Raw genomic sequence first — 14,122 nt, 5'->3', positions numbered from 1 at the left:
TCTCACTTTTTATATCAGCATTTCTATTAACCCACAGGTAAAAAAAGCAAACCTGTGCAAGGACTATGGCATCACCTGGTTAGTCAGTAGCAATCATATCTAATCAAATCAAAAACCCGGATATCTACCTAGGATGTGCAGGGGAAAAAAAAAAAGATATTTCTTTTGTTTGTTTGTTTTTGGGGTTTCTCCCTCCCCCCTTGGATATCATGTCATTTAATGTTTATTTTGTTACTGTCCTTTGCAAAAACGAAACAAACATTTCAAAAAAACCCTCAAAAACAAAAACGAAATGAAACAGGGCCTCCCCAGGCTCCTCTCTCATTGTTGACATTTCCTATTTCGTTTCAAACAAATGCAAATCCCCAATATCCACCCCCAATCCCGATCAGCACTACTGGAAGGTGCCTGCCTGTAAAATCTCATCCGTTTTTTTTAGGGTGTGTGCAATGGGGGGGGGGGGGGGGGTCAGCGGGATGGGAGGGGAAAATATTGGTGTCCACGAGTTCAGCGATCTTCCGGCTGTATACAGCGACTGACGCTACTCGGTGCCGTGCAGAAACACCGCATCCAGGGATACCCTTCGGGACAATTTTCAAATGAGTGTGGGGGCAGGCGAAAAGTCCACCTGCGGATTCTGCACCAATCAAGCTGACTTCCCTTTCCAACTTGCCCAAAGAAAAAAAGTATCTGCTGGGATTTGCCCCCTGCACTTTCTGTGGATACTTTTTCTGCTCAAAACCACAAGCGTTAGTTTTGAAAGCTCAAACCTGTAGCACTCTGCTTTGTCCCCTGACCCAACCCCATCACAGGAATGCCTCCACTACAATGTGGGTAAAAATAGGCAACTTTAGGGAATTGCGTGTGCACTTCGACCTGCATACAGGGTGGGCTTCTACTCGGATAAACAGACATTTGCATGGGTAAAACCTCCCTCTAAGTTTAAAATTATTCAGTCCCTCCCCCGCCAACCCCAAAAAGAACTATCCTCCCCTACATACAAAAGGCAGTTAATGTTCGGTGATGTTTGTCTGCCTCAGCGCCACTGAGTGCTCTGCCTCTGCAGAGCACTCAGTGGCTGTTGCTACGTTACGTTACATTGTGAACCGGGGTGATGTTTTTAACGTGCCCCGGTATATAAAAAACTATTAAATAAAATAAAATAAATAAATAAATAAATAAATGCCTGTATGCGCCCAGTAATGTCAGTGTGGACACAGACATCACAGTCTATGCAGAGACAGGGGCAGCACATGTGGTCAATCACAAACAGGCAACAGCCTAACAGCCCAGTCCTGGCCAACAGCAGCATAGGGGAGTGTCCAGGCCTGGCCGGACATCAGTATAGAGAGACACAGCAGCATTGTGAACGTCCCGGGCCCGGGCAGACAGCGGCACGGGATAGTTCACCGACAGTGCGGGGAAGTTAGGCCGCATAGCTGCTGGCCAGAAAAATTCATACATAAGGGGAGACAGCAAGATTTGGGGCCTCTGTGTACACGTGCAAGAGCTGTGTCCACCCATCATTTGTAACAGGTCTTTTCTGCTACTCCAGCAAAATCACATGCATACCTTTACTTGTTATATTTTTTGTACTTTAAAAGTTGAAAAGAATCACCAACATCAATGTTTTCTCAAATTGTTTTCCAGTTTGCCTGTGTGCACAATAAAGCTCTGGAATTTGTTGCCAGAGGATGTGGTTAGTGCAGTTAGTGTAGCTGGGTTCAAAAAAGGTTTGGATAAGTTCTTGGAGGAGAAGTCCATTAATGGCTATTAATCAATTATACTTAGGGAATAGCCACTGCTATTAATTGCATCAGTAGCATGGGTTCTTCTTAGTGTTTGGGTAATTGCCAGGTTCTTGTGGCCTGGTTTTGGCCTCTGTTGGAAACAGGATGCTGGGCTTGATGGACCCTTGGTCTGACCCATCATGGCAATTTCTTATTTTCTTATGTACATAAGAACAAAAGTACAGCAAATCTGGTTCAGACCAAGGGTCTATCAAGCCCAGTATTCTGTTTCCAGCACTGACAAATTCAGGTTTCAAGCACTTGGCAAGATCTCAAACAGTAAATAGATCCCATGCTGCAACACCCAGTGATAAGTAGTGGCTACTACCCAAGTTTTCTTGGTTAACAGCGTATGGACTATTCCTCCAGGAACTTGTTCAAACCTTTTTTAAACCCAGCCACACTAACTGCCTTAATCACATCCTCCTGCAATGAATTCCAGAGCTTCATTGTGTGTGAAAAAGAATTTTCATTGATTTGTTTTAAATGTGCTACTTACTAACTTCATGGAGTGTCCCCTAATCTCTGTACATTTTGAAAGAGTAAATAACCACATATGATTTTCTAGAGCTCTAATCATATCCCCCTTCAGCCATCTGTTCTCCCGGCTGAACAGCCCTAACCTCTTTAGCATTTCTTCATAGGGGTGCCATTCCATCCCTTTTATCATTTTGGTTACCCTTCTCCAACACCTTTCCAGTGCAACTATCTCTTCCCTGAGATGTGGCAAGGAAACCAGAATTGTACACATCACTCTAGGTGTGGTCTCACCACAGAGCACATTATGACATTCTCCATTTCATTTTTCATTCCTTTCCTAATAATTCCTAACATTGTTTGCTTTTTTTGAAAATTAAAAAGCAAGGTGAGATCCACCAGCCTCGTCACACAAAAGAATTTAATGCAAATTTTACTAGAATAAAGTATGCCTGGTAAATAACAATAAAGGGGGTTCATATTCAGCAGCATTTAAACCGGATAACTTGTGAGTAATCCAGTTAAATGCAGACTTATTATCCAGCTAAAATGTGGCCAGATAACATAGGGAGTTCCTGGGCAGAGTTAAGTTACCTGAATAAGTTATCCGGCTAACGCTGGTTGTGCCATAGAGCGGTGCTAAAGTTCCACCTAACTTTCAGATAGACGGGTATATTCAATTGTGTGGCTGCACCACCGAATATCCCACCAAAGATAGCGGGATGAACGTATCTGGCTAACTTTGCAAGCAGCCATTGTGCCTCCACAGTCTCGCCACTTGTTGCGGATTCTGCAGCAGGAATACTGCAGTCCACAACCAGCAGAATAAAAATGGGCAGCGCCAATGGCAGCGCCGTCTGCAGTCCTTCCCACCTTTTGGATGTCTTCAGCCAGATCTCCATGCAGTTGTTCTGAGTGATTCGGAGGCCTGCAGAGCACAGCGGTGCAAATGGGCGCCATCTTTCTTTTTAAGCCGGCGCACAGCGCTTCCTCCGTTCCCCACGGCCCCTGCATTTCAGTTGCTCCTCCCCCATTTCTGTCATCTCTGTCCTTTCTGAACAGGCTGTACCCTCAATCAGGAGTCTCACCCCCCCCCCCCAATCTCAGCCCTCCCACCTCCTGTCTGTCTCTCAGCCTTCATCGCTTTCTTTCTGCCCTTCCCAGCCCTGACCCTCTCTCACCTCCTTTTCCTCCATCTGCCTCTTCCCCTTTTACTCCCCCCCACCCCCAGTCCATCTCCTCATCTCCTTAACTCAGCCCAGTTTCTCCACTTCCTTCCAAACTGTCCCCATACCTCACACCTCTTGCTGTTTCCTTCCCTCTTCTCTTTCATCCACATATTTCTGCTTTTTGCCCCTTGCCCAACCCAAACTATCACCCTTCCTATTCCTCTCTCCATCCGCACCTGTCTTCCTCTTCCACCCCCTCTCAGCTCTTCCACCTCTGTCCCTTCTTCTCTCTCTTTTCTTACATCTCTCCCTTCATTCCTCTCACTTTTCTCTCCCCATGCCCATCTCTGTCTTTGTCCCACCTTTCTCACCCTCTTGCTATTTATGTCCACCTCTCTTTCACCCCATTCCTCCCAGCTTTCTCACCTCACCCAGATTGATCTCCTCTCTCTTCCCCCTCTATTTGACCCCCAGGTCCCTCTTCAGTTCCTCCAGCTACCTTGGATCTTCTTTGATCCTCTCCTTCCCTCAGGCCCTCCTTGCTCCTCTCTTTTTCCGCCCCCCCCCCCCATCCTCTCTGCGTCTTTCCCCCCCACACTATGCCCAGAATCTTTGTCTTCCTCAGTCCCCGCGCCCACTCCCAATCTCAGTTCATCCTCCCTCTCACCCCAACATCCCATATAGGTCCTCTTCTGTCTAACCTCTCTCTAACTCCTGGGTCTTCCTCTCCAATCCCACGGGCTTACCCCTAACGCTTCCCTTGATCCCAGGTTCTCCTTCTACCCTGGAAAGGAGTAGTGGGGTGCTTAACTGTTTGTAGCCTCTGCTGACTGCCTGATGAGTCCAGAGGCCTCAGGTTTTTTGAATCATGTGGAGTTCCTTATATCTCATATTAATCATAGCACAAAATCTAAGGAACTCTGCAACCAACACACACTCACCACACATATACACAAACCCATCCAGCCCTACAACCCACATCACTACACCCTACCCCACCAATACCTATTCCCAGCACACCCCACCGAGAGACAGAGAAAATTAATGACAACTTATATCCTCCTACTCATCCCACAGACACACTTATCCCAACTACTCCCCTTCAACCCTGCAACCACAGCCCCTAACACACATCCAACTTACTCATAATGCTCCACATACACACACAACCCCCATCCACAAATATCCCCACACACACTCCCTCACAATCACATCTGCTACCTACAAATGCACAGCTATACCCCCAAAAATATTCCCCACAGCCCCATACTCATGCAAAACCTCCACAGACCCCTTCTTACCCGCAGTACCACACACATCCCACTTATCCATCCTCCCAGATACATCCCAACACACACACACTCCAAGCATCCATCCTCCCAAATACCCCAACACCACCAAAACTACACACAGCCCTATACCCCACATCTCCAAACTCTCACTACCACCACTCACATAAATAGCCCCTACCCACCTATACCCACACCCTCTATTTCTCCAAATACCCCCCTGCCACAAACCTCCCCACCCCTTCTACAAATCTATACCTCTGCATGCTTCCCCTACTTATTTAACAGTTCCTAGGGCTGCCTCTGACTGATCATCACAGCTTGACCAATCACCCGACTGGCAGAGCAGGGATCAGGGAGCAGCTGGTACATTCCAAAAGCATGAGGAAAGACTGATTGGTTGATTTACTGGTCTTTTTTCCCCACCCACCTACTCAGTAGCTTCAGACTAGTAACTCATCTATTCAGAATAGAGCTACTAACATGTCACTGTTTTAAAATAAAAATAATAGCCGTGAAAGAAGTATTGTTCTGATGGAAAACACAAAATAATATAGAACAAACATCTGGAAAGAAAATACTCCTTCAAAATATACAAGCTTCAGCATGCCAGCTTTCCTTCAGGAATTCAGGAGCACAGAATGAGACCCTGAGGGATGATAAACGGGTTAACTGTCAAGAATCTGCATGCAACATCTTGGCCAAAAATGTTTAAAACATGCAAAAATAGAAGATTAAAACTTCTTAGGATTCAGCAATATGAAGATTAAGATTGCCATATTATGGTCACGGATGATGTGTCCCAGATAAAGGATTGCCTGTTGTGCATTACTTATATCATTAAAGTTATTTGCACATCCTCATCATAGGCCTCAGGCAAAAACAATTCATTCACACAGCAATAATCAAACGTGTGTTTTGTACAATAGCTGTCAGTGGCTCGCATCAGAAGAACAGGTTATGAAAAAACAAATCCAACCAACAGAGCCGACACATGTTTCTCCTCATCTTGGGCTACATAGGGGGACTGGTAAGAGCACGTAAGCCAGCAAAGAATGCCTGATCTTTATTTACCTTCTCATGGAGCAGATCTTTAAAGGTATCAATCAATATTTAATGTAGATGTCTGTAACAGCCAGAAAGAAGAAATGTAACTGCTTTTTTTTGTGATACGTTGCATTTACAGTGTTTCTCAAGCCCTCCACAAAAAACGATGTTCAGCAGTGTCATTTTCAGGGACCCCATTCACTAAGGCTTTTCTATGGGGGGAAAAAGCCGAATGACTCCACGATAGTAATACTTAGAAATGCAATACATCAACAAAGATAGGCACAGTCCTTTCTTGTGGCTGTGCATTCGCCACCAATAATGAAGTAATAATATCATAGGCTCTAATACAGAATATTCTTCTTTACCATGTTCACTGCAGGTTAATAATAGATTTATTATTTCAGTATTAATATAGCAAGTAAAAGCTGGGCACTTTAGAAAAAATTGCACAGAGGTACACATCGAGCAAGAAAAACATAGATCACAAAATAAACGTTTTCCTTTTTTGCAATATAATCCTTTTAAGACAACACCTAAAGAAACATTAAATACCAAATCTGCCAATCTCTATCACAAAACTAGTTTGGGAGCTACTGCCTTCTCTAATCCCTCAGAAACCTGCTTTCAGTATGAAAAAGTTGCCAGATCAAAACAACATTCAGAATTCTCTCTTACAGCTAACAAAACGTATCATAAAACATTACTAAGGCTTGATAAAGCCTGTGGTGGTTCATGGAGCTGAAATGCAGGGAACTCTCAGTGCCATCCTAATTATGGATCTTATCTGGATCCTTCCAAATAAAACTCAATGAACCCTTGGCTCAACCCCTTAGCTGAAAATTCGTTATGGCAAAGGGCAAAGACAAGAACATCAGACCGCCTGGTTCCCTTGTGGTGCCCGGGGATCTGTGTAATCTTTAAGCCTTGGGACAGGTGTAAATTGCTCATCTTTCCACTGCTCCATAAACGTTACAACCACCCACTGCAAAAATGCAAGGCATCTTAATCAAGCACACAGCAGAAAATTAATTAAAGAGCTGCACTAATGAGGAGTTAATTGCTCAGTTTAAATACCATTTAACTTGGCATTTGTAAGGAAGATCTTAACTCTGCCAATTCTAATGTTTCACTCTAATGCAAGTCTGATAAGGGTACACACATAAAACAGCCTCTAAACAAGCCAAGTGGCATCCACTCCAAGGCTGCAGATAGGATTAGTTATAACACCCAGTGCAGAGGAACTCCGACAAAACATGTGCAGGAAAAATATTAACATTTTAAAAATACCTAACAGAAAGGGTTGTAATAAGCCAAGTGTTCTATCACAACATGTTTTTCAAAAACTCAAAGCTATCTCTAATATTTATTTATTTATTTATTTATTGTTTTTGTTATACCGAGTTTCATGACTGGCATCACATCAACCCGGTTTACAATTAACAATGTGTGAAAAGCATAAGGTAACGTGATAACAATATTCCCAATAGAACTGTGAACTTTAAATACAGAGAATCAATTGAAGGGTGAGAAAGTTACAATAAAACAATAAAACAGGGAAAATTAACTTGGAGCTGGAAGAGGGGAGAGATTGAACAATGCAATATTTACATTTCAGCCAATTAGTGTAGTAGTATAGCGGAGTGAATAAATAAGCCTATGTGAATAAATGGGACAGTACACCGTTAATATCAAGCCTTCTTTAAATAAAATAGGTCATTTAATATGCCTATCACCTCACAAACTGAATGGATTGAAATTAAATGTTTTGGTGACATTAAAGCTTCAAATAAGCCATTTACTCAGTAAGCGATCCATATTCAAAAGATTTATGCAAGAAAACTCACCTTATATGCAAATAAATCTGGCCCTTTAAAATGATCCCCCCCTTTGTCTGGGTAGTAGTGTCCTCCCAAACATCTGTGTGGATGAAATTACTTGAACAAAAAGGAGACGAGGCTGGCGACATGGCGAGGGCAGACCAACATATGGAGCCAGGTTTTGCCATACTGAGCAGTATCTGGCTACATGTGTGAGCAGACCTAAAGTGGTCCAGATCATTTTATCAGGATATTCAGCAGAAAACTTATTCAGGCAAATTCCGCCGAACATCCAGAAAAAGTTGTCTGGATAATTTACCGGTTCACTAACTTATTGACTAGGACTCAAAGTAATCCAAAATCTTTTTGACCTTTGCAAGGCAAATATTAAAAATTCCCCAACAGGTAATTAGGTAAAACCAGACAAAAATAAACAGTTATCACAGCCTGGGGACAGTGATGCTCATCTTTTAGAACTTATATGAGACTTTCGGCTTACGTTACCTTATTTTTTATGCATACGATATCTCTTGTATCCAAAACAAAGCTCATGGTTTATCTTACAGTCATGATTCCCACCTTATGGTAGGAGCTGAGATATCGACAATATTCAGGAGACACTTCAAGAAGTCGAAGAAGTGCCATCAATGTTGCCTCAGAAAGATCCTCCAAACTCAGGTTCACCAAGAGAGTCCCCTCACAAGTAAACCCACGAGTATCAAGCTGATGATTATCCAACCTCAGCTTTGCTGGGCCGGTTACATCATCCAGATGTCTAAGTTCAAACAACTTATTTTCACGTTCAATGAAGGCACAAAAGGTGCTTCAAGGAAATTTTCAATGTCAACATCAAGAAGTGCTCAAAACTGTCCCAGATGGAGGAAGAGTCCGTTATAAAGATCTTGGCACCTTGAAACCCTATTTTGGCAATAGGAGCTGTAAAAGGTGAGAGCAGCAGAAAGCATCTTATGGGCTTAAATTAACAACCCAAAGCCACCCACTGTGATCAGAAACACATCTCCAATTTGCAGCAGAGTCTGTTGATTCACAATCGGCCTCGTCAGCTAACTTTGAACGCACAGATAGGGCAGTCATGGAAGATAAATGTTCTTCATCGCAAGAGACTGGCAATGCCAAGCTCTCTTATCTAATTCTGGGCCCAGGTTTACTTGCATTCTCAGATTTTCTCCTTCATAAACTTGCAGGCTACACAATGTTATTATTTATATATCTCTCATCTACTCAAATACACAGCAAATATATTAGATTGTGCAATCCTAGGACTACTGGGATATTAAAAAAAAAAAACAACAGACAATACTAGGCATACTATACTGCTACACTGGCAAGCAGGACTCATTTTCTTACTACTAATAGCACTAACTAGCACTACAATAATTCCTCAATTAGACAGGCTAATATATGCTGATGAAACAGATAAGTATGGGAAAATAAGTGTGAAAGCTTGCTGGGCAGACTAGATGGGCCGATTGGTCTTTTTCTGCCGTCATTTCCATGTTTCTATGTATGTCGCAGCCTTCTTTTATAACACACGCAGAACACAGGGTGATGAATGTTGTGGTCAAATGTATTGGGTCCTGTCAGGATGCCTATTTATAAGGCTGATCTCCTGGTGAGTACAGGTGTAGGAAGGAGTTCTGCTGGGTAGATATGGACAACGCGCACGTGTGTAGCATTGGAAAAGAAGTGCGAGCTGAATACCCTTTTACATTTTTATTGTGATTTTACATTATACTCATTCAGAGGATAACATGAAAGGTAGGGAAATGAAACGTGCAGAGACAAAGAACAATAGAATTAATCACAAATCAAATCCCTATCTTCCTCTAAAGCCCATAATAATTAGAGGAAAGAACTGAATATTTTAAGTGTTCTTTGGGCCCCCCTTATTCATTTATCGGTGATAATGAATAGCTCTTCTTGTCCTGGCTGTTAATTCTAGTTTCCATTCATCTGTTGGATCAGAACAGTTCCCATCAATTCACGAGGACAATTATTGAGTGCACACTTCCTATACTTTGGGGAATTTTGCACCCATGTAATTTTGTGCATAGCTCATCACAGAGTGCACAATCTTTCCAAACTGCATAATTCTCCTGTATTGTACTCACTGAACTCTTCTTTTGAGTGGCAAGCAAAAGCCCTCAGGTAATGTTCAGGTATCAGACACCATGTTTTCAGCCTGATGCTGCGTAAAGTTTTGCAACAGAGAGCTCATATTGTCAGGCTGGGGATGAGGGGTGGGGGAGGAGAATGTATTGAGAAGAGACCCTGTGGAAGAACAGCATAAGAGCAGTCGGTGCAGGGCCTGGAATAGGGAAAACATGGGAGCAGAGCCAGCATTAGTCACATTAGGCCCCAGGGCAGAAACTAAGGCGTGAGCCCAGCCAGTGTTAAACGTGCTAAAGCTGTGCTTCAGTGGCATCACTCGGCCCTTGTGGTGCTGGGGCCTGAGGCAATTGCTCTGCTAGCCTCTATTCCCCACAAACCATCCTTGCGAACCCTAGGTGAAAGCCACACTGCCAGCTTTCCATCTTTTCCTGCTTCCACCCATGAGTAGGCTCACAGCAGGTCGGACAGCAGTAGTGATTGCCTCAACAGTATCTTCAGTGGGAAAGCAGAGGGCAGAGCTCTCTGTTATGTGTGGACTGCAGGGTCACAGGGCTCCAGGAAGAGCCATGGTAAAGCCAGCAGCCTGCCCTGTGAGCACAATGCCTCAGTCAGACAAGTCTAGGCCTAGACATGGGAGAGGGGAGATATCTCTTCGCCAAGTGCAGCATGGTCCATCCAGAGACCTCTTCTGACAGTCCCCTGGCCCCATGTATACGCTCCTTCCTTACTCCACTGCCTAGATTTGATGGAGAAGGAGATCTGATGTATGAGAAGGAAATGGGAGGGGTCCAAGAGAAGACCTGGACAATAGAGGGAGGAGGCCTGAGGGCAAAAGGGCCCCAAAAGCCTATGGAGAGAAGGGGGATCTGAGAGATTAAGGGGCCTGAGGTATCTGGTCCCAGACACATTGTTTGTTCATTGGAATGACATAAGCATTATTACCTTGCTATAATATGCTAAGTAGCTGCACATATTTCTAAGAATGTTCAAATAGTGTTCTATTTAATGTATTGTATGAAAAAACATAATCAATTAATGTGGCATAATTTGATTTGTCTGTGTATAATTTAGAGTTTTTCTGAGGGAGATTTTGTCCTGATAGCAGAAGCAGCATCTGCTGATGGGTAAGTAGGACTTGTGAGTATTGGTTTGCTGAGGAAAATGTAAGGTCAAGATAGCGACTTAGTCACCCAAATGTGTACTTTAAATATAGCCCCCCTGAGCCCCCTCCCCCACTATCCGGATAATTTTTAGCCAGATAAGTCATAATCTAGCTAAAACTTATTTGGACAACAAAAGAAGCGTTCTAGGAGTGGGGCTTAAACTTCATCGGGCAGCACTGAATGAGTGCTCTCTTGCTGAATTTAGCAGAGTAAAAACCTAATCATGGTGTAGCCGGATAACTTTAGTCTTAACCAACTGCATTAAAATATGGCCAGTTAAATGCCAGCAAACAAAGTGCAAAAAAAAAAAAAAAAGTCCAATCACTCACCCCACCGCACTCAGAAACTCCAACTTGCCTCAAACATTGCACCAAAACGCCGCCCACTACCCCCACACCCCCAAAAGGTATAAAATGTTGCAGGCCTATCAACTCAAGGAGCTTCCGCACCCCCACCTCCTCCAAATTCTGAATTTATTAGTAGTCTCCAGACCCCCTCCCTAAAGCCCACACCCCCTTCCAGCCCCCTCGGACCACTCAAAACCTCCTAGCACCATCCAGCGTCTGACAGCGATGCTGGTGACTTACACTCTCCCAGTGGTGCGTGGGTTTGGGGGAAGCTGGATTGGGAGGGAGGGAGGGCTTAAAGATGGGGACCAGAGGCCACTGATAAATTCAGGGGGTGTGGTGGGTAGGGAAGCTCTGAAGGCCAATAGGCCCACAACATCGGACATCTTTTGGAGGTCTTGTCGGGAGGGGGAGGGGGTGTTCACATGCTATGCCCACATTAAATTGGGGATGGGGGATCAGACTTGCAGGCCTGCAAACCGTGTTTTTTACTTTCACTTTGCTGCTGCACAACTGGCTCTGTTTTAAGATAAAAACAGTTTCCTGAATATTGACAAAATGAAAGAAATCAGAAAAATAGCGAGCATATGACCATTTATATACAAAGGCGATAATACCAAATACTTATAATCATAGCCCGTATAAACTGCACTTGGATAACACACATTTTTGGTCTCCTTTGCAAAATTATTTTTCTTGCCAGTTACGATCAATATTAGCACCCATTGAACAATGTGAAACAAATACCATAAAACACCTGCTTTGGGGGCTGTAACCATACCTCATTTGTTTACAGCATTCAGATGTATTCCACTCTCAGGTATTCTGGGAGGGTGCATCTGAGATGTTTATATTCTCCACGTTTGATCAACTTAAGTGGTGTTTGTTTTACAATGAACCTCATATTTTACAATGTTTGCTAATACTGATTAATTGACAACAAAAACAATTTTGCAAAAAGGAGAGAGAACAATATTTTTTAAATATAAGTGCACATTATATGGGCTAGAATTTGGTGAACTTTCACATTAAAGAACTTGGTCTGGTTCCAAGTGTTAAGCACTATTATCCGTCTTCATATTGCCAATACTCCATGTTGGTTTTTTTCAGTTTTCAGTTGAGATAGGTGGGTATTCAGGCTTTTGATATTTTTCATTCTGTTTAAACATAGTTATCCAGCTACATGTACTTTAAACCTCACCAGTTATATTCAAACATAGGGCCTTATTTACTATGCATTTTTCCAATAGACACAAAATGGGAGAAAACCTTTTGTAAATGACCCCCATAGCCAGTTAAATTTGAAAAAGTTAGCCAGATAACTTTATTTGAATACATTCAGTAGGACGTTTATACTGCTGAATATTTCAAACAACTTATCCCGCTAACTTTAGCTGGGTAAGTTATCCATTTACCAGTGATTGGACAAGTTATCCAGCTAAAGTCAGCCGGATCACCTGTCCCAGATATTCAGTGGGATAAACATCCTACTGAATATCCTCGGCTGCAGGGGACTTTTTTTTTTTTTTTTTTATAATTCAGGGGGGTGGTGATGGGAATTGGGCTGAGAGGTCCAGGCACAACAATTTTATTTTTAAATCCCCATCACCACTAAACTGGATAACTTTAAGCTTAACCAACCATATTTTAAAGATTGAAGATGACAAAAAGTAGTGGTAAATAGAGTTCCCTCCAAGGGGGGAGGTATTACCAGAGCATCTTTTCAACATTTTTGAAGGACTATTGATAAAGGTTTATCATTTTGCGGATAATACCAAAATCTGCAACAGGATACACACCCAAGAGGTATGGGAAACATAAAAAAGGGATCTAGAGAAACTTGAGGAATGGTCTAGAGCATGGCAACTAAGATTTAATGCTAAAAAATGCAGATTCATACATTTGGGCTGCAAAAATACAATAGAGCAGTACAGTATAGAGGGTGAAATCCTTCTATGCACTAACAAGAGCAGGATCCGGGGGTAATCATATCCAATGATCTCAAGGTGGATAAAGCAATGGCAAAAGCCAAAAAGATGCTAGGGTGCATAGGGAGAGGAATGGTTAGCAGAAAAAAAGGAAGCAAAACTGCCCCTGTATAAGTTGCTGATGAGACCTCTCCAATTCTGGAGGCCACACCTTCAAAAGGAAATAAACCAGATGGTTTCGGCCCAGAGAGAGTGGCTACTACAGAGTGGTTTTTGTTGTAAAGCATATGGGGACAGACTTAAAGATCTAAACATATATATACCCTAAAGGAAAGGTGGGGATAGGGAAGATATGATAGAGACATTTAAATACCTCCAAGGTATCAATGCCCAGGAGGTGGACTTCTTTCAACAGAAAGGAGGCTCTGAAACATAGGGTCATGGGATGAGGGTGATAGATTATTTCAGAATCTATCCCCTAAGAAACATTTCTTTAACAGAAAGGGTGGTGGATGCATACAACAGTCTCCTAGTGGAGGTGAAGGAGACCAGGACAGTATCTGAATTCAAGAAAGGGTGAAGCATAAAGGATCTCTGAAGAAGTGGTAAGGATTAACAGAGCTGAGCAGCTGATGGGCAGACTAGATCAGCGGGATGGTTTTTTTCTGCCAATCATATTTCTATGTTTCTATTGTGAATGAAAAACTGGTTAAAAGATGGGAAACAGCAGTACTATATGGTTATTTTTCCCAATGGAGACAATGCCTTAGGGATCTGTACTGGGACCAGTGCTGTTTAACATTCATAAATGACTTGGAAAACGGAGCAACAAGTGAGTGGATCAGATCTGTAGCTGTCGCTAATACAAATTACTTAGCATAGTTCAAACATGAGCAGATTGTAAGGTCCTTGCAGACTGGGAGAGTCTGGGCTTCTAATTGGCAGATGAAATTGAATGT

The 14,122-nt window shown here is 42.8% G+C and overlaps 1 protein-coding gene across 5 annotated transcripts in view; it reads right to left on the bottom strand.

Annotated features, from left to right (window-relative positions):
* Positions 1–14,122, bottom strand: part of DAPK2 (death associated protein kinase 2) — a 157,147-nt gene that overhangs the window by 126,184 nt on the left and 16,841 nt on the right. The gene's annotated exons all lie outside the window — the stretch shown is intronic.

The sequence above is a fragment of the Rhinatrema bivittatum genome, chromosome 13 (genome assembly GCF_901001135.1).
Source record: "Rhinatrema bivittatum chromosome 13, aRhiBiv1.1, whole genome shotgun sequence".
In the NCBI taxonomy this organism is placed as follows: Eukaryota; Metazoa; Chordata; class Amphibia; order Gymnophiona; family Rhinatrematidae; genus Rhinatrema; species Rhinatrema bivittatum.
This window is presented reverse-complemented; position numbering and strand designations above follow the sequence as displayed.